Genomic DNA, 9382 nt, shown 5'->3' with positions numbered 1-9382 from the left:
GAAGCATCTGTCATACAAAAACAAGATGTTCAAAATATATACCATGGTCTTCTGCCTTGTACTTAATTCCAAGTCCAGCCCAGCAGAATGTCTGTGGAGTACTGTTTGGTGTGCACACTTTCAGGCACTTGTTAGTGAATCGTTCAGATTTGGCAGAGCATGGTTAGCTTTATGCAAGATCAATTCCAGTGGGCTGCAGTGTGAAACCAATGTGTAATGTACCCCAAAAGGTATCAAAGTGTGTGTGTATATGACTGTGGTCAGCATTGGTTGCAGATTAGAAGCGGATAAATATTAGGCCACTTTCAAAAATAACTGGCAAGTGTATGTCCAAGTGCAGTATTTATGGTTACCTGGGTTTAGAGTGGTTTCCAGAGGCTTGTGTAAGTTGATAAAGTAACTAATGTGTGCCTATTGTATTGGTAGATGGTAAGTGATTATGGTAAGATCATGGTGAAGATGGTAAGAGATGGTAAGATCAAGAGTAGCTCTCTTGATCATGTAGGCAATGCCTTCAGCTGGAGATCTGGTATTTATCAACACACTGCAGGTGTAGGATGTGTGGTATGGTGCTTTGTATCTGCTGTGGAAAAAAATCATTGCTGGTTTGGTATTGCAGAGTAGGCCAGGGCCTGCATTGACTCTGTCCTTGGCTGAGATTGCCAGGTGCCAACTGTAATGTACCATGGTCTTCAGATAAAAGAATGAGGGTATATTATGAATGTTCACCCATTTCTTACACGGCTGTAGAAGTTAAAATGAGAAGGGAGTAGTACGTGCAACTTCTCATGAGAAATTGTGATATGGGTATCTTCTATACCAGTCAAGTCTTGTCACGATTCCAGAAGCTGTTTCTCAGTCTGCATTTTTCAAGTTTTCTCTTGTATGTGACCATGTGTGTAGCTGTTTTTTATATACGCTTTTTGTTGCAATGCTATTTCTCACTCTGAAAAGCTGTTGCAGTATTTTCTGAGGAGCTGGAGGAGGCCAATGCTTAAAGGCAGCTCTGCCTTTTTATCTTGTCTGCTTCAGAAAACTTCCTTGTAGGCAGCTCTGTCTCAGTATGTTCATTTGGGATAAAGATGGTTTGAATCTCCCTGCTGGGAAATAGGGAGAACCCAGTGCATGGTAAGAACTCATGAAACAAATGGTTACTATTTGACACCATTAAAAAGCTTAAGCAACATGTGTTTGGATGTGTTTGACTGTATCCACTTTGTGGTGAGTCTTTTCTATTAAATGATGGTAGAGAACTATATCCAGCACTGAAAGCCAGGGGTTCTGAGTGAACCTGGCTAATTGGGTCTTGATTGTCTTTGACTAAATAGTTCTGCTGACATAGCAGGTAGCCTTGATGTATAACTGCTTACCTGCCATGAACAAAGCATTTTGCTAATAATTTCAGTGTTAGAATAAGCGGTTAACAGTAAGGGTGGAACCATTACATAAGAATTCTTGCATGATACTTTGAAAGTGAGTATTCATCAGCTCTTGGGAGAAAGCCTTTAGCTGTGACAAAGCATATTAGAGCATTAAATACAGGCTTAGTGTGGTAGTTGTATTTTCAAGGATTTATAGGCTGGAGGTGTGCAGTTTAGCCTGCATGAATTATGTGTTTGCTGTTCCTGGGACGTGTGGTACCTGCTGTGAGCAGCCAGCAGATGCTTGCTCTAATAGGCATCAGAATTATTGAGTTTTTTATATATAATCAAATACTACCTTCAGTATCTGAGTGCTCTGAGCAGCTAGCTGGTATCTGCTGCTTTGGTACATCCAAAAACTTGTAAAAATCATGTGAAAATTAAAGATCTATGCAGATTAATTCATTGTACCTTATCCTTTTGAGGATTTGACCAGTCTGTTGGGGCATGTTTATGTGGGAAATGCAGAAAGGTCTACATAGAACAAGTTTCATGCAAATGAGGCTTCTGGCTGAAAGAAAGCCACCATGGCAAATATGCCCACTGAAATAGTATACGTTAAAGTTAAAACTTGGGGTCAATACTATATCCTGGTGGTATTTGGATAATAACTTGTTCAAGAAAATAGGTAGGAGGTGGGAAGAGAAGGTGTAGTAAACTGTCCAGTCATGTCTCCTTCAGTTGCGTTGTCATCAGCTGTTTTTAAGGAGGTGTGAGATGGTAACCCAGAGTAGGGAAAACAAAGTGTTAACAGCCAAATCCCTTAGTCATCTATTAATCGTCATAAAACTTCAACTGATGTAGTTTAATCAGGATAATATTTCAGGGAAATCTCCTTTGGCTAGGCAAGGGAGATGAAATCGGCCAGGGTGTTATGCTACAGCCATCCAGCAGTTTTGTCAACCCAGCATCTCAGGCAGAGATATGGAACACTGAGTAAGGAATTAAAGGCATGTGATTCATATCAATCAGCACAGATTTACAGAAAAGTCTATGCCAAAGAGTTTATGCTAGAGATTACAGGGCTGATGGAGACAAATAACAGGTGACGCAATATTAAGTTTTCTACAAGGTAGTGACAAATTATGTATCATGTTCCCTTGCCTGAAGGTAACTAGTGCACTAAATGGTTTGAAAACTGGTTTGACTGTAGTTCTCAACTAGGAATTGCATGGGGAATATCAAGTAAGTATTTCTAGTAGTATCTTTCTTTTAGTCTTAGTATTTCTTGTGGTGACATAATACAGTAGATTGAGGTGAAGTAATGGGAAAATAACTAAATGGTGTGATTAAATGTGGGAGGACTGGTTTTGTGCCTAGTTGACCAAACATGAAGTATTTGGAGGTAAACAGTTATCTGAGATCTGCAGTGCTGAGGTGATGTTTGAGTGTATAGAAAAAGGAATTTCCTATTGTACTAATGGCTACTAATAGAACTAGCCCAGTGGTCAAAAATAAAACTAACTTTGATCCACTAAGACAAAAGAATATTTTTAAACAATACCAGTAATGTGTATTTGTCACCTTGCTTTTCAGTTGACAGTGTAAACATGTTTAAAACTGCATTTTGTAGACAGCTTATGTGAAGATGAGGTGCAATCAACCATGCTTTTGTTGTTGCCTGTCTGGTGGATGCATCTTAATTTTACTCTCCTTGGAAAATGAGCTATTATATAACTACTAGTGATTTTTAGCGGCCAGGATGACTGGCACTCGATGCAACAGCAGTAAGTAATCCCTGTATTTGTAAAAATTAAGATTAAAGGTTTGCTTTTTGTCCCCCATTTTTGCTGGTTAAACTTAATTGATTTTAGGGGTGAACTTAAAGGTGAGGGAGTTTTATTCCTTCTCTATTATGCAGAATGCTTACATCATAGCTAGCTTTTTCCTTTGTCCTGTGCTGGTCTCATCTGTTGGGACAGCTGAGCTACTTTCAATTGTGTGTAGTGAGAATGTGAGACCTAAATGGGGAACTACAGGAGTGAGGGGAAATGGGAGAAGAGGAAGCAAAAGCTTTTCCCTTAAGTAAGGAGCATAGAGTAAAAATCATAGGAGTAGGCATAACTATTAAAGAGGTAGTTATTTCTGTCTCTTAACTTTGCTTGCATAACACTTGGTGTTCTCAATGGATTAATGAAAGAAATTATTTGAGCAATGTGGGTGTTGAAAAAGACAATGAACTGTATTGTATGCAGCCTGCAAAGAACAGGTTTAGGGGAAGCTCCAGCTAAGTTGATGATGAAGGAGCAGAAGAATTATTGGCCACCTTTGACCTTGGACTAGAAGGAACAGTGTTAATATTTCTCATAAACCTGTTGCCAGTTATTGCGGACCTGGGCTCCTAGAAAGCATGCAGATGGGGCACTGTGACTTCTACCTGTTACCCAAATAGAAGAATGAAGGCTTTCCTTTACCAAGTTTTATTTCTCTCTGTGTTTTGGAGACTGCAGTATACTCAGGGTTGCTGTGAGCATCATGGGAAAAGTCTAGAGGGAAGTAAAATAAAAGTCTAAGACAGGTAGAACTGAAGAGCTTTATTAGTAAACTGGTCTTAAAATAATTATTCTTTGGTTACAGTTTGTAATTATTCTCCTTAAGCATCTGGATATAGAGTTGTAGGCTTAGGTCCATGTGATTAATTTATCCAGGGTAATGTAAACAGGTGACTTACAGCTGTCTGAAAATATCTGCATGGAAAGGGAACTTCCTGCTGCACTAAACAGAGTCGGGGAGAGACCAAAAAGTTGAATTAAGGAGTTAGAGAACTGTGAACTAGAAATGAGCTGATTTTTTTGAAGTTTGCTCAATTGGTAGATTTTTTTCAGTCAGAATGACTTAAAATTGTGTCAACTGTCTTGCCAAAAGGAGGTATTGATTCTAGTACAGGCTGTGTGCTACTTGTTAGACTGTGCAGAGGATGATATGCTCATGATAAAATTGAACTTGATCTCATCTTCAGAAAGGTTGCTATATCAACTCATTTGAGTAGCTGCTGTGTGTAAAGAGATAAAAGCAAAATCAGGCCTACAGGGTGAACAATATACTCTGTGCACAGAAAAAGCAGTGAACAAGACTGGTAGGTAGTAGGAAAAAATCAGGAGCTCAAAGTCTTTGGACAGCTTGGAAGAACTGGTAAAGTACTGGATTATTTGTGTGTAAACTGGGACTGCCTAATGGCTTTTCTGAGGTAAAACGACCTAGCAGTAATTATTAAAATTGGAAGTAATTGTGGCAGATGCTGCATTTGTAGGCAGTGAAGTCAATAGGCAGTTATTTCCATTAATATCATCACTGATGACAGAGTGTATCATATATTCATAGCAGCTGATATGACAGGCTTCCCTCTAAAAGAGGGTATGCCACACAGGGATGGTAGTCATGGAGGAAAAATAGCTTGGGCTTTTTTTGCCAGAATACACATCTTAAAATTGTCATACAATTTCATGGAGCCGTGAAAGGCTGATGGATCATTTGAGAGGTGGGTGTGCATTAGTTGTCTTGAAAGCAAACAGATAATATTCTTTATAAACCAGACTTGCAGTGTACATGGTGTCAGCTCTGAGTAAATTAAAATAGCCACAACCTTATGCTCTTGATAACCGTCAAGTTCAGCTTGACTTTATTTGTATGTTCTGTGTTTGGGGATGGAGATACTTGTGGAGTTTAGGGCAGTGCCAAGTGATAGACTAGGATTTTTGGAGTGCTTGGCTGTTCCTTTCTGTAGATGGCAATGAGATCAGAGCTTGGTCTGTGTTCATGCTTTTGGGAATCTCCCTCAGAATTTCAGGTCTTTTAATCTTGGCTCACAAATGGAGTTTGTAGTTCGTTACCCAATGTGCAAAAAGCCAGTCTCACACAAGAGCTGAGATACCATTTATTGCATGTCTGTGCAGAAATGGGTGCTAGGTGGTAAATCCACAAAGCTAGCCCTCCTCTTAACACATAGTAAAACATTTTATACACTTGGAACAATGGTTCTCATTGGTTTTTACAGGCCTCGTCTCCATTTAAAGGTACAGTATTTTTTTTCACCCTGCATATTCTGTGGAGAGGGGCCTTTATTAATAGGGGGCTTTCTTTGCTCTAGGGTGGATCTTTTAATATGCTAATTAGGATAGTTTGCACATAATTCAAGCAATTTATGTGTGGTCTTATTAATGTTTGGTTCTCCTTGAGCAATCTTATGTCCCAGTTTGACATATTTATGATGTCTACTTCTTCTCCCAAGACCATGTCTTGTTAACTCTTTGTAACATCCTGTGTTTTTCAAATTCTTTCTTGTTTTTCATTATAGGTATTTACATATTATGTCTAAATTTCAAGTGAAATAACAGACTGACCTATTAGCCACATGTATGCATAAGTCTGATTTCATACTGAGCTGGTCAACTATATTAAGTTTGAACACTTCGGCTCTGTTGCTGAGACTTAAACAAAATCTTCTAGACTTGAATCCTGAGGTGCTTTTTCATTAGGCTATTTTTGACTAAATGTCCTTTTACTATCCTGAGTAATGTTCTGTTATCAAGTGGCCTGAAATAAATCATGCTCAAGGTTTTATTACAGCTCATGTTTTGTGGAGCTCTTTATTGGCTTTTCATTTGGCTTCTGAATCTCTTAAAGATGAACAAAAATTGTTTCAACTGGAGGCTACTAGTTAAATCATTTGGTTTAACATCTTAAAGGAAGCATGTTCTTCAGAGGGAATACTAGGCTCTGGATAACTATCCAGTTCTGATGAACAAAATGTATTTATAAGGAATGATTTAGGAAGCTATGTTGGGCAAGAGACTTTTCTTACAAAGGCTGTCTTACATGATCATAGAAGAATACATTTTTACCATGTAAAGCATGAGAATTAATGACTCTTGATATGTCAGAGAGTATATATGTTAGGTTTGTGTATATATTTTTCCTTTTTTCTGTGTGTTCTGAAATGGCTTGTGTGTACTGACCTTAAAATGAACTTCTTGGTTGTCTTGCCCCTGCCACAGTTCTGAAAGTTTAATGGAGAATTCAACCCATCTTATGTACGAGGAGATATGATGTCTGCTTTTATCTTTCATGTGCACTGAAGTGGCATAAGGAAGATTTTCTGTAATAAGGAAAACAGTGCAGGTCGTCTTTTCTGAAGCTTTGCAGTTTGACCAGATATTCAACTTGAATCGATTAAGCTGAGGGAGTGCAGTTGATTCTTAAGAAAAGGTGTGTGTGAAAACCATACCTGCTGTTAATTCATTGATGGGAAGCATTCTCGTATTTCCATAGGAGGGGAGGAAAAGGAAACATTCAATTTCTGTTTGATACTGTTCTTAAGTATGAAGAAGAATTGCACTTCTGTATTATTAGACCGATGTATAGTCATGTGGAAGTTGACACAACTGAAAGAGGACACAAGTTCAACATGGGCAAGATTTAGTGATTGGGTTGTGTTGTGTTTTAAACTTCTTGTTGCAAACCCTGTGGTGACTGTCTTTAAACTTGTAAAATAAGCCCCCAGATTCTTAGAATTGTCTTATTGTGTCTGCTGAGAAAGTTGTCTGTTCTTTCCCTCTGTGGTGCTTCCATGCCTGTATTTGACAAATGGAGAGTAAGTGCTGAATATTTGCAGTGTTGCTGCAAAGGGTGATAAGTATTTAAATGCTCTAGCCATAGCACTTCATTTATTCTCACAGAAGGGAAGGTAGTTCTTGAGAGAAGCATGGGCAGCTCGTGAAATGAGAGCAGGCGTATGAACTGCACTTTCTAGAGGCCTCAGGAGTCTGGTCTTTCTGGGTGCAGGTAAATAGTTTTCTGTACTGAGCAGATAAGAATTTAACAGCTGTAACTGGTTTGGAATTGACTATTCCTGCCCCTTCTGATAGTAGCTGTTAATCAAAATATGATGTGCATAGCATTCAATGTAGGTGTTTAATGTGCAGAAAATATCCTATGTTCATCAAGTAAGTGGAAAATCCCCTCAGCTTGAGCAAGGAAACAAAAAATTAACAGTAGTTCTTAAATATGAAGACTGTTAACTACTGTTGGATAAAGGACTTGCCTTTGTTCTGAGGCAGTTACTGGAGTGACTGCCTGTATGGGTGTTTTTCTCTGGAAAGAAACTATGTGTCTGCTTCCTTCTAATCTGCTGTTGCTCAATAGCTGGGTTCCCCAACCCAGAAATTCTAAAACAGCTTTAGCTCTGTGCCTTCTCCCCCCTACTACTACCAGTAACCTAGTGACAAAAAAACCTTGTGCATTGGAAGTAAGCCCAACTCTCCTTTGCCTGAGCAGAGATCTGGAATAAGCCAGTGGCAAGGAAGAGCTTTGACCTTTCATTGCCCTCATCTCTGAGGCTTTTTGAGTTATTCTGCTGATGGCACAGCTTCTGCCATACTTCATAGCGTTTGTGTGTTCATGGGGGTCCACAGCAGCTTTTTTCAAGTGAAATACAGTTTTGCTGATGATGGATGCAATGTTCTGGAGAAGGCCTTAGATAATTAAAGCTCACTTGCAAGTAACTGCACTATAAAGGGGTTCATTTCGTTAGAAATGAACCATTTTATTAGATGTGATTGGCATAGGTCATATCAGTCAGGTAGCAAGACTTTTGTCGAAAAACTCTTAAGAGAAAAAAGGGTGACAGACTGCCTAAGATGGTCTGTTGAGCTAGATCTGTTGGGTTTTGTTATAGCTCTGGTCTTAGCTGCATTTCATAAAATGCACATGAGCTTAGCTTTGAGGTAAAACCTTAATATTTGGTCAAATCAATTTAAGGAATAAAATGGAGGGGATGTAAAACTAATCACTCAAGTGTAGTAAGTAATGGGAATAAATGGGAAGGATACCTTCCAACTTACAAAGCCTTTGTTGGTAAACAAGCTATTACGCAAACAGGGGGGGAATGTTCTGGTAAAAACTGTTCATTTGAATATTATATGTGTGCTGTAGTTTCAAGGAAGGCAGGTGTGTTGTGTGAGCTCATGCTGGGTTTGAGGGATTGGCTAGGTAATTTCACTGGAGAGTTTTAGTCTGGGTCTTACCTGCTTGGCTAGGTGGTCCTTAGTTATAGTCTGTGGTGTTGTCTCTGGTAATGTATACAGCATACTTGCAAGCTATTTGATTTGGATAAGCAAGCCTTCGAAACAGCTGTCTGGGTGGCTTCTTAGCTGCTCTGATGCCTCCACTTGATACAGAGAGAGGGATGAAAGCAATGCTGTTTTAACTTGATACAGACTTCGCCTTTGCAGCCTGTTCCTTTGGCAACTACAGTGTCAAGATGCAGAGAGCAGTTGTAGGACACTGCTCCAGTTTTGTCCAATTGACCACTGAGGCTGGGAGCTAAAGCAGTCACGGTGTGCTTGGCAGCTGCAGACCTGTGCTGTGCAGGCAGGTTCCCATCGGGACCTGCTTGTTTGTGGCTTCCTGCTTGTCTGACTGGTGTGATTGAACTCGTGCTGTTTGGCAACTGACATGTGGATGAGGGGTTGGGAAAGGATACTGGGACAGTAAATTCTTCCTTCTGACAAGAACTCTGAATAGCAGCCATGCATGTCGAAATGAAGTCCTTGTGGTTGGTTTTTTTTACCTTTTCATTTTCTCCCAACTAGACTTAGTTTTGACATATTCCTTTGTTTTCTAGTCCAGACGTCAATCCTATGTTGATATGAAGCAAGGCGCTAAGCAGAAGGTAAGCTTACAACTTTGTTTCACCAGTATGTTTTCTCTTGTAAATCATTTGAGTGCCTTTTTATATTATCTTTCTTTAATGGGAATGTAATGGGAAAGTCTCTGGTTTTCCAGTGAATCCAGTTCCACGCTGTACAAAATTCTGAACATACTTGAGTACTGCTTTGGGCAAAATAGATTTATGAAGTGATGTAGTGGGTTCCCCTGTAACTCTGTGTTACTCTGTTCAATATCAAAAAATTTCTGGGGAAAAAATGAAGATTGTGTACTTCTTTCTTTAGTCCAGCAACTTA

This window comes from Falco naumanni, chromosome 1, assembly GCF_017639655.2.
Source record: "Falco naumanni isolate bFalNau1 chromosome 1, bFalNau1.pat, whole genome shotgun sequence".
Taxonomy (NCBI): domain Eukaryota; kingdom Metazoa; phylum Chordata; class Aves; order Falconiformes; family Falconidae; genus Falco; species Falco naumanni.
Note: the sequence above shows the minus strand (reverse complement) of the source record.